Source organism: Schistocerca americana, chromosome 9 (genome assembly GCF_021461395.2).
Source record: "Schistocerca americana isolate TAMUIC-IGC-003095 chromosome 9, iqSchAmer2.1, whole genome shotgun sequence".
Classification (NCBI taxonomy): Eukaryota; Metazoa; Arthropoda; class Insecta; order Orthoptera; family Acrididae; genus Schistocerca; species Schistocerca americana.
The window spans coordinates 231,326,213-231,343,431 of NC_060127.1; positions in this window are offsets into that span (position 1 = coordinate 231,326,213).

Here is a 17,219-nt window from a genome sequence, read left to right on the forward strand (position 1 = left end):
TGTCTATGTTTCGAACCATTCCTGTGACACTAGTTATAGATTCCGATGCTTCACTTCAGGTTTAGTGTATCCCTCTGACCTCCTTATTGACGATGAAACACAGACATTGCATCGGAATTAAATACAAAAGGCACAATGCCGACTTAAGTACAAGGTAACTGATTATTCTTACTATCTACGTTTTGAACCCTACCTGTGACACTAGTTATAGATTCCGATGCTTCACTTCAGGTTTAGTGTATCCCTCTGACCTTCTTAATGACGATGAAACACAGTTATTGCAACGGAATTAAATGCAAAAGGCACAAGAAAACTGACTCTTCTTACTGTCTATGATTTGAACCATTCCTGTGACACTAGTTATAAATTCCGATGCTTCACTTCAGGTTTACTGTATCCCTCTGACCATATTATTGACGATGAAACACAGAAATTGCATCGGAATTAAATACAAAAGGCACAATGCCGACTTAAGTACAAGAAAACTGACTCTTCTTACTGTCTATATTTTGAACCATTCCTGTGACACTAGTTATAGATTCCGATGCTTCACTTCAGGTTTAGTGCATCCCTCTGACCTTCTTATTGACGATGAAACACAGATATTGCATCGGAATTAAATACAAAAGGCACAATGCCGACTTAAGTACAAGAAAAATGACTCTTCTTATTGTCTATGTTTTGAACCATTCCTGCGACACTAGTTATAGATTCCGATGCTTCACTTCAGGTTTACTGTATCCCTCCGACATTCTTATTGACGATGGAACACAGAAATTGAATCGGAATTAAATTCAAAAGGCACAATGCAGACGTAAGTACAAGAAAACTGACTCTTCTTACTGTCTATGGTTTGAACCATTCCTGTGACACTAGTTATAGATTCCGATGCTTCACTTCCGGTTTACTGTATCCCTCTGCCCTTCGTATTGACGATGAAACACAGAAATTGCATCGGAATTAAATATAAAAGGCACAATGCCGACTTAAGTATAAGAAAACTGACTCTTCTTGTTGTCTATATTTTGAACCATTCCTGTGACACTAGTTATAGATTCCGATGGTTCACTTCAGGTTTACTGCATCCCTCTGACCTTCTTATTGACGATGAAACACAGATATTGCATCGGAATTAAATACAAAAGGCACAATGCCGACTTAAGTACAAGAAAACTGACTCTTCTTACTGTCTATGTTTTGAAGCATTCCTGTGACACTAGTTATAGATTCCGATGCTTGACTTCAGGTTTACTGTATCCCTCTGACCTTCTTATTGACGATGAAACACAGAATTTGCAACGGAATTAAATACAAAAGACACAATGCCGACTTAAGTACAAGAAAACTGACTCTTCTTACTGTCTATATTTTGAACCATTCCTGTGACACTAGTTATAGATTCCGATGCTTCACTTCAGGTTCACTGTATCCCTCTGACCTTCTTATTGACGATGAAACGCAGATATTGCATTGGAATTAAATACCAAAATGCACAATGCCGACTTAAGTACAAGGAAACTGACTCTTCTTACTGTCTATGTTTTGAACCATTCATGTGACACTAGTTATAGATTCCGATGATTCACTTCAGAATTACTGTATCCCTCTGACGTTCTTATTGACGATGGAACACAGAAATTGAATCGGATTTAAATTCAAAAGTCACAATGCCGCCTTAAGTACAAGAAAACTGACCCTTGTTACTGTCTATGTATTGAACCATTCATGTGACACTAGTTATAGTTTCCGATGCTTCACTTCAGGTTAACTGTATCCCTCTGATCTTCTTATTGACAATGAAACACAGATATTGCATCGGAATTAAATACAAAAGGCACAATGCCGACTTAAGTACATGAAAACTGACTCTTCTTACTGTCTATATTTTGAACCAATCCTGTGACACTAGTTATAGATTCCGATGCTTCACTTCTGGTTTAGTGTATTACTCTGAACTTCTTAATGACGATGAAACACAGTTATTGCATCGGAATTAAATACAAAAGGCACAATGCCGACATAAGTACATGAAAACTGACTCTTCTTACTGTCTATATTTTGAACCATTCCTGTGACACTAGTTATAGATTCCGATGCTTCACTTCAGGTTTAGTGTATCCCTCTGACCTTCTTATTGACGATGAAACTCAGATATTGCAACGGAATTAAATGCAAAAGGCACAAGAAAACTGACTCTTCTTACTGTCTATGATTTGAACCATTCCTGTGACACTAGTTATAAATTCCGATGCTTCACTTCAGGTTTACTGTATCCCTCTGACCATATTATTGACGATGAAACACAGAAATTGCATCGGAATTAAATACAAAAGACACAATGCCGACTTAAGTACAAGAAAACTGACTCTTCTTACTGTCTATATTTTGAACCATTCCTGTGACACTAGTTATAGATTCCGATGCTTCACTTCAGGTTTAGTGCATCCCTCTGACCTTCTTATTGACGATGAAACACAGATATTGCATCGGAATTAAATACAAAAGGCACAATGCCGACTTAAGTACAAGAAAAATGACTCTTCTTATTGTCTATGTTTTGAACCATTCCTGCGACACTAGTTATAGATTCCGATGCTTCACTTCAGGTTTACTGTATCCCTCCGACATTCTTATTGACGATGGAACACAGAAATTGAATCGGAATTAAATTCAAAAGGCACAATGCAGACGTAAGTACAAGAAAACTGACTCTTCTTACTGTCTATGGTTTGAACCATTCCTGTGACACTAGTTATAGATTCCGATGCTTCACTTCCGGTTTACTGTATCCCTCTGCCCTTCGTATTGACGATGAAACACAGAAATTGCATCGGAATTAAATATAAAAGGCACAATGCCGACTTAAGTATAAGAAAACTGACTCTTCTTGTTGTCTATATTTTGAACCATTCCTGTGACACTAGTTATAGATTCCGATGGTTCACTTCAGGTTTACTGCATCCCTCTGACCTTCTTATTGACGATGAAACACAGATATTGCATCGGAATTAAATACAAAAGGCACAATGCCGACTTAAGTACAAGAAAACTGACTCTTCTTACTGTCTATGTTTTGAAGCATTCCTGTGACACTAGTTATAGATTCCGATGCTTGACTTCAGGTTTACTGTATCCCTCTGACCTTCTTATTGACGATGAAACACAGAATTTGCAACGGAATTAAATACAAAAGACACAATGCCGACTTAAGTACAAGAAAACTGACTCTTCTTACTGTCTATATTTTGAACCATTCCTGTGACACTAGTTATAGATTCCGATGCTTCACTTCAGGTTCACTGTATCCCTCTGACCTTCTTATTGACGATGAAACGCAGATATTGCATTGGAATTAAATACAAAATGCACAATGCCGACTTAAGTACAAGGAAACTGACTCTTCTTACTGTCTATGTTTTGAACCATTCATGTGACACTAGTTATAGATTCCGATGATTCACTTCAGGTTTACTGTATCCCTCTGACGTTCTTATTGACGATGGAACACAGAAATTGAATCGGATTTAAATTCAAAAGTCACAATGCCGCCTTAAGTACAAGAAAACTGACCCTTGTTACTGTCTATGTATTGAACCATTCAAGTGACACTAGTTATAGTTTCCGATGCTTCACTTCAGGTTACCTGTATCCCTCTGATCTTCTTATTGACAATGAAACACAGATATTGCATCGGAATTAAATACAAAAGGCACAATGCCGACTTAAGTACATGAAAACTGACTCTTCTTACTGTCTATATTTTGAACCAATCCTGTGACACTAGTTATAGATTCCGATGCTTCACTTCTGGTTTAGTGTATTACTCTGAACTTCTTAATGACGATGAAACACAGTTATTGCATCGGAATTAAATACAAAAGGCACAATGCCGACTTAAGTACATGAAAACTGACTCTTCTTACTGTCTATATTTTGAACCATTCCTGTGACACTAGTTATAGATTCCGATGCTTCACTTCAGGTTTAGTGTATCCCTCTGACCTTCTTATTGACGATGAAACACAGATATTGCATCGGAATTAAATACAAAAAGTACAATGCCGACTTAAGTACAAGAAAAATGACTCTTCTTACTGTCTATGTTTTGAACCATTACTGTGACACTAGTTATAGATTCCGATGCTTCACTTCAGGTTTACTGTATCCCTCCGACATTCTTATTGACGATGAAACACAGATATTGCATCGGAATTAAATACAAAAGGCACAATGCCGACTTAAGTCCAAGAAAACTGACTCTTCTTACTGTCTATGTTTTGAACCATTCCTGTGACACTAGTTATAGATTCCGATCCTTCACTTCAGGTTTACTGTATCCCTCTGACCTTCTTATTGACGATGAAACACAGAATTTGCAACGGAATAAAATACAAAAGACACAATACCGACTTAAGTACAAGAAAACTGACTCTTCTTACTGTCTATATTTTGAACCATTCCTGTGACACTAGTTATAGATTCCGATGCTTCACTTCAGGGTCACTGTATCCCTCTGACCTTCTTATTGACGATGAAACACAGATATTGCATTGGAAATAAATACAAAAGGCACAATGCCGACTTAAGTACAAGGAAACTGACTCTTCTTACTGTCTATGTTTTGAACCATTCATGTGACACTAGTTATAGATTCCGATGATTCACTTCAGGTTTACTGTATCCCTCTGACGTTCTTATTGACGATGGAACACAGAAATTGAATCGGATTTAAATTCAAAAGTCACAATGCCGCCTTAAGTACAAGAAAACTGACCCTTGTTACTGTCTATGTATTGAACCATTCATGTGACACTAGTTATAGTTTCAGATGCTTCACTTCAGGTTAACTGTATCCCTCTGATCTTCTTATTGACAATGAAACACAGATATTGCATCGGAATTAAATACAAAAGGCACAATGCCGTCTTAAGTACATGAAAACTGACTCTTCTTACTGTCTATTTTTTGAACCAATCCTGTGACACTAGTTATAGATTCCGATGCTTCACTTCAGGTTTAGTGTATCCCTCTGACCTTCTTATTGACGATGAAACACAGATATTGCATCGGAATTAAATACAAAAGGCACAATGCCGACTTAAGTACAAGGAAACTGACTCTTCTTACTGTCTATGATTTGAACCATTCCTGTGACACTAGTTATAGATTCCGATGATTCACTTCAGGTTTACTGTATCCCTCTGACCTTCTTATTGACGATGGAACACAGAAATTGAATCGGATTTAAATTCAAAAGGCACAATGCCCCCTTAAGTACAAGAAAACTGACCCTTGTTACTGTCTATGTGTTGAACCATTCATGTGACACTAGTTATAGATTCCGATGCTTCACTTCAGGTTAACTGTATCCCTCTGACCCTGTTATTGACGATGGAACACAGAAATTGCATCGGAATTATATTCAAAAGGCACAATGCCGACTTAGGTACAAGAAAACTGACTCTTCTTAATGTCTATGTTTTGAACCATGCATGTGAAACTAGTTATAGATTCCGACGCTTCACTTCAGGTTTACTGTATCTCTCTGAGCTTCTTATTGACGATGAAACACAGAAATTGCATCGGAATTAAACACAAAATGCACAATGCCGACTTAAGTACAAGAAAACTGACTCATCTTACTGTCTATGTTTGAACCATTCCTGTGACACTAGTTATAGTTTCCGATGCTTCACTTCAGGTTTACTGTATCCCTCTGACCTACTTATTGACGATGAAACACAGAAATGGCATCGGAATTAAATACAAAAGGCACAATGTCGACTAAAGTACATGAAAACTGACTCTTCTTACTGTCTGTGTTTCGAACCATTCCTGTGACACTAGTTAAAGATTCCGATGCTTCACTTCAGGTTTACTGTATCCCTCTGACCTTCTTATTGACGATGAAACACAGATATTGCATCGGAATTAAATACAAAAGGCACAATGCCGACTTAAGTACAAGAAAACTGACTCTTCTTACTGTCTGTGTTTTGAACCATTCCTGTGACACTAGTTATAGATTCCGATGCTTCACTTCAGGTTTAGTGTATCCCTCTGACCTTCTTATTGACGATGAAACATAGATATTGCATCGGAATTAAATACAAAAGGCACAATGCCGACTTAAGTACAAGAAAACTGACTCTTCATACTGTCTATGTTTTGAACCATTCCTGTGATACTACTTATAGATTCCGATGATTCACTTCAGGTTTACTATATCCCTCTGACCTTCTTATTGACGATGGAACACAGAAATTGAATCGGATTTAAATTCAAAAGGCACAATGCCGCCATAAGTACAAGAAAACTGACCCTTGTTACTGTCTATGTTTTGAACCATTCATGTGACACTAGTTATAGATTCCGATGCTTCACTTCAGGTTAACTGTATCCCTCTGACCCTGTTATAGACGATGAAACACAGAAATTGCATCGGAATTATATTTAAAAGGCACAATGCCGACTTAGGTACAAGAAAACTGACTCTTCTTAGGGTCTATGTTTTGAACCATTCATGTGACACTAGTTATAGATTCCGACGCTTCACTTCAGGTTTACTGTATCTCTCTGAGCTTCTTTTTGACGATGAAACACAGAAATTGCATCGGAATTAAACACAAAAGGCACAATGCCGACTTAAGTACAAGAAAACTGACTCATCTTACTGTCTATGTTTGAACCATTCCTGTGACACTAGTTATGGATTCCGATGCTTCACCTCAGGTTTACTGTATCCCTCTGACCTACTTATTGACGGTGAAACACAGAAATGGCATCGGAGTTAAATACAAAAGGCACAATGTCGACTAAAGTACATGAAAACTGACTCTTCTTGCTGTCTATGCTTTGAACCATTCCTGTGACACTAGTTAAAGATTCCGATGCTTCACTTCAGGTTTGCTGTATCCCTCTGACCTTCTTATTGACGATGAAACACAGAAATTGCATCGGAATTAAATACAAAAGGCACAATGCCGGCTTAAGTACAAGAAAACTGACTCTTCTTACTGTCTATGCTTTGAACCATTCCTGTGACACTAGTTATAGATTCCGATGCTTCACTTCATCTTTACTGTATCCCTCTGACCTTCTTATTGACGATGAAACACAGAAATTGCATCGGAATTAAATACAAAAGGCACAATGCTGGCTTAAGTACACGAAAACTGACCCTTCTTACTGTCTATGTTTTGAACCATTCATGTGATACTAGTTATAGATTTCGGTGCTTCACTTCAGGTTTACTGTATCCCTCTGACCCTGTTATTGACGATGAAACACAGAAATTGCATCGGAATTATATTCAAAAGGCACAATGCCGACTTTGGTACAAGAAAACTGACTCTTCTTACTGTCTATGTTTTGAACCACTCATGTGACTCAAGTTACAGGATACGATGCTTCACTTCAGGTTTACTGTATCTCTCTGAGCTTCTTAATGACGATGAAACACAGAAATTGCATCGGAATTAAACACAAAAGGCACAATGCCGACTTAAGTACAAGAAAACTGACTCATCTTACTGTCTATGTTTGAACCACTCCTGTGACACTAGTTATAGATTCCGATGCTTCACTTCAGGTTTACTGTATCCCTCTGACCTACTTATTGACGATGAAACACAGAAATGGCATCGGAATTAAATACAAAAGGCACAATGTCGACTAAAGTACAAGAAAACTGACTCTTCTTACTGTCTATGTTTTGAACCATTCCTGTGACACTAGTTATAGATTCCGATGCTTCACTTCAGGTTTACTGTATCCCTCTGACCTTCTTATTGACGATGAAAGACAGAAATTGCATTGGAATTAAATAGAAAAGGCACAATGCCGACTTAAGTACAAGAAAACTGACTCTTCTTACTGTCTATGTTTTGAACCATTCCTGAGACACTAGTTATAGATTCCGATGCTTCACTTTAGGTTTACTGTATCCCTCTGACGTTCTTATTGACGATGGAACACAGAAATTGAATCGGATTTAAATTCAAAAGTCACAATGCCGCCTTAAGTACAAGAAAACTGACCCTTGTTACTGTCTATGTATTGAACCATTCATGTGACACTAGTTATAGTTTCCGATGCTTCACTTCAGGTTAACTGTATCCCTCTGATCTTCTTATTGACAATGAAACACAGATATTGCATCGGAATTAAATACAAAAGGCAAATGCCGTCTTAAGTACATGAAAACTGACTCTTCTTACTGTCTATATTTTGAACCAATCCTGTGACACTAGTTATAGATTCCGATGCTTCACTTCAGGTTTAGTGTATCCCTCTGACCCTCTTATTGACGATGAAACATAGATATTGCATCGGAATTAAATACAAAAGGCACAATGCCGACTTAAGTACAAGGAAACTGACTCTTCTTACTGTCTATGATTTGAACCATTCCTGTGACACTAGTTATAGATTCCGATGATTCACTTCAGGTTTACTGTATCCCTCTGACCTTCTTATTGACGATGGAACACAGAAATTGAATCGGATTTAAATTCAAAAGGCACAATGCCACCTTAACTACAAGAAAACTCACCCTTGTTACTGTCTATGTGTTGAACCATTCATGTGACACTAGCTATAGATTCCGATGCTTCACTTCAGGTTAACTGTATCCCTCTGACCCTGTTATTGACGATGAAACACAGAAATTGCATCGGAATTATATTTAAAAGGCACAATGCCGACTTAGGTACAAGAAAACTGACTCTTCTTAATGTCTATGTTTTGAACCATGCATGTGACACTAGTTATAGATTCCGACGCTTCACTTCAGGTTTACTGTATCTCTCTGAGCTTCTTGTTGACGATGAAACACAGAAATTGCATCGGAATTAAACACAAAAAGCACAATGCCGACTTAAGTACAAGAAATCTGACTCATCTTACTGTCTATGTTTGAACCATTCCTGTGACACCAGTTATAGTTTCCGATGCTTCACTTCAGGTTTACTGTATCCCTCTGACCTACTTATTGACGATGAAACACAGAAATGGCATCGGAATTAAATACAAAAGGCACAATGCCGACTTAAGTACAAGAAAACTGACTCTCCTTACTGTCTGTGTTTTGAACCATTCCTGTGACACTAGTTATAGATTCCGATGCTTCACTTCAGGTTTACTGTATCCCTCTGACCTTCTTATTGACGATGAAACACAGAAATTGCATCGGAAATAATACAAAAGGCACAATGCCGACTTAAGTACAAGAAAACTGACTCTTCTTACTGTCTACGCTTTGAACCATACCTGTGACACTAGTTATAGATTCCGATGCTTCACTTCAGGTTTACTGTATATCTCTGATCTTCTTGTTGACGATGAAACACAGAAATTGCATTGAAATTAAATACTATAGGCACAATGCTGTCTTAAGTACAAGAAAACTGACTCTTCTTACTGTCTATGCTTGAACCATTCCTGTGACACTAGTTATAGATTCCGATGCTTCACTTTAGGTTTACTGTATCCCACTCACCTTCTTATTTACGATGAAACACAGAATTGCATCGGAATTAAACACAAAAGGCACAATGCCGACTTAAGTACAAGATAACTGACTCATCTTACTGTCTATGTTTGAACCATTCCTGTGACACTAGTTATAGATTCCGATGCTTCACCTCAGGTTTACTGTATCCCTCTGACCTTCTTATTGACGATGAACCACAGAAATTATTTCGGAATTAAATACAAAAGGCACAATGTCGACTTCAGTACAACAAAACTGAATCTTCTTGCAGTCTATGTTTTGAAATAGTCCTGTGACACTAGTTATAGATTCCGATGCTTCACTTCAGGTTCACTGTATCCCTCTGACCCTCTTATTGACGTTGAAACACTGAAATTGCATCGTAATTAAATACAAAAGGCACAATGCTGCTTTAAGTACAAGAAAACTGTCTCTTCTTACTGTCTATGTATTGAACCTTTCCTGTGACACTAGTTATATATTCCGATGCTTCACTTCAGGTTTACTGTATCCCACTCACTTTCTTATTGACGATGAAACACAGATATTGCATCGGAAATAAATACAAAAGGCACAATGCCGACTCAAGTACAAGAAGACTGGCTCTTCTTACTGTCTATGCTTTGAACCATACTTGTGACACTAGTTATAGATTCCGATGCTTCACTTCAGGTTTACTGTATCCCTCTGACCTACTTATTGACGATGAAACACAGAAATGGCATCGGAATTAAATACAAAAGGCACAATCCTGTCTTAAGTACAAGAAAAATTACTCTTCTTACAGTCTATGTTTTGAACCATTAAAGTGACACTCGTTATAGATTCCAATGCTTTAGTTCAGGTTTACTGTATCCCTCTGACCTTCTTATTGCCGATAAAACACAGAAATTTCTTCGGAATTAAATACAAAATGCACAATGCCGCTTTAAGTACAAGAAAACTGACTCTTCTTACTGTGTATGTATTGAACCATTCCTGTGACACTAGTTATAGATTCCGATGCTTCACTTTTGGTTTACAGTATTCCTCTGACCTTCTTATTGACTATGAGACACAGAAATTGCATCGGAATTAAATACAAATGGCACATTGCCGACTTAAGTACAAGAAGTCTAGCTCTTCTTACTGTCTATGCTTTGAACCATACCTGTGACACTAGTTATAGATTCCGATGCTTCACTTCAGGTTTACAGTATATCTCTGACCTTCTTGTTGACTATGAAACACAGAAATTGCATCGGAATTAAATACAAAAGGCACAATCCTATCTTAAGTACAAGAAAAATTACTCTACTTACTGTCTATGTTTTGAACCATTAAAGTGACACTCGTTATAGATTCCAATGCTTTAGTTCAGGTTTACTGTCTCCCTCTGACCTTCTTATTGACGATGAAACACAGAAATTTCTTCGGAATTAAATACAAAAGGCACAATGCCGCTTTAAGTACAAGAAAACTGACTCTTCTTACTGTGTATGTATTGAACCATTCCTGTGACACTAGTTATAGATTCCGATGCTTCACTTCAGGTTTACTGTATCCCACTCACCTTCTTATTGACGATGAAACACAGAAATTGCATCGGAATTAAATACAAAAGGCACAATGCCGACTCAAGTACATGAAGACTGGCTCTTCTTACTGTCTATGTTATGAACCATTCCTGTGACACTAGTTATAGATTCCGATGCTTCACTTCAGGTTTACTGTATCCCTCTGACCTTCTTATTGACGATGAAACACAGAAACTGCATCGGAATTAAATACAAAAGGCACAATGCCGACTTAAGTACAAGCAAAAGGCTCTTCTTACTGCCTATGTTTTGAACCATTCCTGTGACACTAGTTATTGATTCCGATGTTTCACTTCAGGTTTACTGTATCCCTCAGACCTTCTTATTGACGATGAAACACAGAAACTGCATCGGAATTAAATACAAAAGGCACAATGCCGACTCAAGTACATGAAGACTGGCTCTTCTTACTGTCTACGTTTTGAACCATTCCTGTGACACTAGTTATAGATTCCGATGCTTCACTTCAGGTTTACTGTATCCCTCTGACCTTCTTATTGACGATGAAACACAGAAACTGCATCGGAATTAAATACAAAAGGCACAATGCCGACTTAAGTACAAGCAAAAGGCTCTTCTTACTGCCTATGTTTTGAACCATTCCTGTGACACTAGTTATTGATTCCGATGTTTCACTTCGGGTTTACTGTATCCCTCTGACCTTCTTATTGACGATGAAACACAGAAATTGCATCGGAATTAAATACAGAAGGCACAATGACGACTTAAGTACAAGAAAACCGACTCTTCTTACAGTCTATGTTTTGAACCATTCCTGTGACACTAGTTATAGATTCCGATGCTTCACTTCAGGTTTAGCGTATCCCTCTGACCTTCTTATTGACGATGAAACACAGAAATTGCATCGGAATTAAATACAAAAGGCACAATGCCGACTTCAGTACAACAAAACTGACTCTTCTTACTGTCTATGTTTTAAAATAGTCCTGTGACACTAGTTATAGATTGCGATGCTTCACTTTAGGTTTACTGTTTGCCTCTGACCTTCTTATTGACGATGGAACATAGAAATTGCATCGGAATTAAATACAAAAGGCACAATGCCGACTAAGTACAAGAAAACTGACTATTTATGTTTTGACCCATTCCTGTCACACTAGTTATAGATTCCGATGCTTCACTCCAGGTCTACTGTATCCCTCTGACCATGCTATTGACGATGAAATTCAGAAATTGCATCCAAATTAAATACAAAAGGCACAATGCCGACTCAAGTACATGAAGACTGGCTCTTCTTACTGTCTATGTTTTGAACCATTCCTGTGACACTAGTTATAGATTCCGATGCTTCACTCCAGGTTTACTGTATCCCTCTGACCTTCTTATTGACGATGAAACACAGAAACTGCATCGGAATTAAATACAAAAGGCACAATGCCGACCGAAGTACAAGAAAACTGATTCTTCTTATTATCTATGATTTGAACCCTTCGTGTGACACTAGTTATAGATTCCGATGCATCACTTCAGGTTTACTGTATCCCTCTGACCTTCTTATTGACGATGAAACACAGATATTGCGTCGGAATTCAATACAAAAGGCACAATGCCGACTTAAGTACAAGCAAAAGGCTCTTCTTACTGCATATGTTTTGAACCATTCCTGTGACACTAGTTATTGATTCCGATGTTTCACTTCAGGTTTACTGTATCCCTCTGACCTTCTTATTGACGATGAAACACAGAAATTGCATCGGAATTAAATACAAAAGTCACAATGACGACTTAAGTACAAGAAAACTGACTCTTCATACTGTCTATGATTTGAACCATTCCTGTGACACTAGTTATAGATTCCGATGCTTCACTTCAGGTTTAGTGTATCCCTCTGACCTTCTTAGTGACGATGAAACACAGAAATTGCATCGGAATTAAATACAAAAGGCACAATGCCGACTTCAGTACAACAAAACTGACTCTTCTTACTGTCTATGTTTTGAAATAGTCCTGTGACACTAGTTATAGATTCCGATGCTTCACTTCAGGTTTACTGTATGCCACTGACCTTCTTATTGACGATGGAACATATAAATTGCATCGGAATTAAATACAAAAAACATAATGCCAACTTCAGTACAAGAAAACTGACTGTTTATGTTTTGAACCATTCCTGTGACACTAGTTCAAGATTCCGATGCTTCACTTCAGGTTTACTGTATGCCTCTGACCTTCTTATTGACGATGAAACACAGAAATTGCATCGGAATTAAATACAAAAGTAACAATGCCGACTTAAGTACAAGAAAACTGACTCTTCTTACTGTCTATGCTTTGAACCATACCTGTGACACTAGTTGTAGATTCCGATGCTTCACTTCAGGTTTACTGTATATCTCTGACCTTCTTGTTGACGATGAAACACAGAAATTGCAACGGAATTAAAAACAAAAGGCACAATGCCGTCTTAAGTACAAGAAAACTGACTCTTCTTACTGTCTATGCATTGAACCATTCATGTGACACTAGTTACAGATTCCGAAGCTTCACTTCGGGTTACTGTATCCCTCTGACCTTCTTATTGACTATGAAACACAGAAATTATTTCGGAATTATATACAAAAGGCACAATGCCGACTTCAGTACAACAAAACTGAATCTTCTTACTGTCTATGTTTTGAAATAGTCCTGTGACACTAGTTATAGATTCCGATGCTTCACTTCAGGTTCACTGTATCCCTCTGACCATCTTATTGACGTTGAAACACTGAAATTGCATCGTAATTAAATACAAAAGGCACAATGCCGCTTTAAGTACAAGAAAACTGTCTCTTCTTACTGTCTATGTATTGAACCTTTCCTGTGACACTAGTTATATATTCCGATGCTTCACTTCAGGTTTACTGTATCCCACTCACTTTCTTATTGACGATGAAACACAGATATTGCATCGGAAACAAATACAAAAGGCACAATGCCGACTCAAGTACAAGAAGACTGGCTCATCTTACTGTCTATGCTTTGAACCATACCTGTGACACTAGTTATAGATTCCGATGCTTCACTTCAGGTTTACAGTATATCTCTTACCTTCTTGTTGACTATGAAACACAGAAATTGCATCGGAATTAAATACAAAAGGCACAATCCTGTCTTAAGTACAAGAAAAATTACTCTTCTTACAGTCTATGTTTTGAACCATTAAAGTGACACTCGTTATAGATTCCAATGCTTTAGTTCAGGTTTACTGTATCCCTCTGACCTTCTTATTGCCGATAAAACACAGAAATTTCTTCGGAATTAAATACAAAATGCACAATGCCGCTTTAAGTACAAGAAAACTGACTCTTCTTACTGTGTATGTATTGAACCATTCCTGTGACACTATTTATAGATTCCGATGCTTCACTTTAGGTTTACTGTATTCCTCTGACCTTCTTATTGACGATGAGACACAGAAATTGCATCGGAATTAAATACAAATGGCACATTGACGACTTAAGTACAAGAAGACTAGCTCTTCTTACTGTCTATGCTTTGAACCATACCTGTGACACTAGTTATAGATTCCGATGCTTCACTTCAGGTTTACAGTATATCTCTGACCTTCTTGTTGACTATGAAACACAGAAATTGCATCGGAATTAAATACAAAAAGCACAATCCTGTCTTAAGTACAAGAAAAATTACTCTACTTACTGCCTATGTTTTGAACCATTAAAGTGACACTCGTTATAGATTCCAATGCTTTAGTTCAGGTTTACTGTCTCTCTCTGACCTTCTTATTGACGATGAAACACAGAAATTTCTTCGGAATTAAATACAAAAGGCACAATGCCGCTTTAAGTACAAGAAAACTGACTCTTCTTACTGTGTATGTATTGAACCATTCCTGTGACACTAGTTATAGATTCCGATGCTTCACTTCAGGTTTACTGTATCCCACTCACCTTCTTATTGACGATGAAACACAGAAATTGCATCGGAATTAAATACAAAAAACTCACAATGCCGACTCAAGTACATGAAGACTGGCTCTTCTTACTGTCTATGTTATGAACCATTCCTGTGACACTAGTTATAGATTCCGATGCTTCACTTCAGGTTTACTGTATCCCTCTGACCTTCTTATTGACGATGAAACACAGAAACTGCATCGGAATTAAATACAAAAGGCACAATGCCGACTTAAGTACAAGCAAAAGGCTCTTCTTACTGCCTATGTTTTGAACCATTCCTGTAACACTAGTTATTGATTCCGATGTTTCACTTCAGGTTTACTGTATCCCTCTGACCTTCTTATTGACGATGAAACACAGAAATTGCATCGGAATTAAATACAAAAAGCCCAATGACGACTTAAGTACAAGAAAACTGACTCTTCTTACTGTCTATGTTTTGAACCATTCCTGTGACACTAGTTATAGATTACAATGCTTTAGTTCAGGTTTACTGTCTCCCTCTGACCTTCTTATTGACGATGAAACACAGAAATTTCTTCGGAATTAAATACAAAAGGCACAATGCCGCTTTAAGTACAAGAAAACTGACTCTTCTTACTGTGTATGTATTGAACCATTCCTGTGACACTAGTTATAGATTCCGATGCTTCACTTCAGGTTTACTGTATCCCACTCACCTTCTTATTGACGATGAAACACAGAAATTGCATCGGAATTAAATACAAAAGGCACAATGCCGACTCAAGTACATGAAGACTGGCTCTTCTTACTGTCTATGTTTTGAACCATTCCTGTGACACTAGTTATAGATTCCGATGCTTCACTTCAGGTTTACTGTATCCCTCTGACCTTCTTATTGACGATGAAACACAGAAACTGCATCGGAATTAAATACAAAAGGCACAATGCCGACTTAAGTACAAGCAAAAGGCTCTTCTTACTGCCGATGTTTTGAACCATTCCTGTGAAACTAGTAATAGATTCCGATGCTTCACTTCAGGTTTAGCGTATCCCTCTGACCTTCTTATTGACGATGAAACACAGAAATTGCATCGGAATTATATACAAAAGGCACAATGCCGACTTCAGTACAACAAAACTGACTCTTCTTACAGTCTATGTTTTGAAATAGTCCTGTGACACTAGTTATAGATTGCGATGCTTCACTTTAGGTTTACTGTATGCCTCTGACCTTCTTATTGACGATGGAACATAGAAATTGCATCGGAATTAAATACAAAAGGCACAATGCCGACTAAGTACAAGAAAACTGACTCTTTATGTTTTGTACCATTCCTGTGACACTAGTTATAGATTCCGATGCTTCACTCCAGGGCTACTGTATCCCTCTGACCATGCTATTGACGATGAAATTCAGAAATTGCATCCAAATTAAATACAAAACGCACAATGCCGACTTAAGTACAAGAAGACTGACTCTTCCTACTGTCTATGTTTTGAACCATTCCTGTGACACTAGTTATAGATTCCGATGCTTCAGTTCAGTTTTACTGTATCCCTTGGACCTTCTTATTGACGATGAAACACAGAAATTGCATCGGAATTAAATACAAAAGGCACAATGCCGACTCAAGTACATGAAGACTGGCTCTTCTTACTGTCTATGTTTTGAACCATTCCTGTGACACTAGTTATAGATTCCGATGCTTCACTTCAGGTTCACTGTATCCCTCTGACCATCTTATTGACGTTGAAACACTGAAATTGCATCGTAATTAAATACAAAAGGCACAATGCCGCTTTAAGTACAAGAAAACTGTCTCTTCTTACTGTCTATGTATTGAACCTTTCCTGTGACACTAGTTATATATTCCGATGCTTCACTTCAGGTTTACTGTATCCCACTCACTTTCTTATTGACGATGAAACACAGATATTGCATCGGAAACAAATACAAAAGGCACAATGCCGACTCAAGTACAAGAAGACTGGCTCATCTTACTGTCTATGCTTTGAACCATACCTGTGACACTAGTTATAGATTCCGATGCTTCACTTCAGGTTTACAGTATATCTCTTACCTTCTTGTTGACTATGAAACACAGAAATTGCATCGGAATTAAATACAAAAGGCACAATCCTGTCTTAAGTACAAGAAAAATTACTCTTCTTACAGTCTATGTTTTGAACCATTAAAGTGACACTCGTTATAGATTCCAATGCTTTAGTTCAGGTTTACTGTATCCCTCTGACCTTCTTATTGCCGAT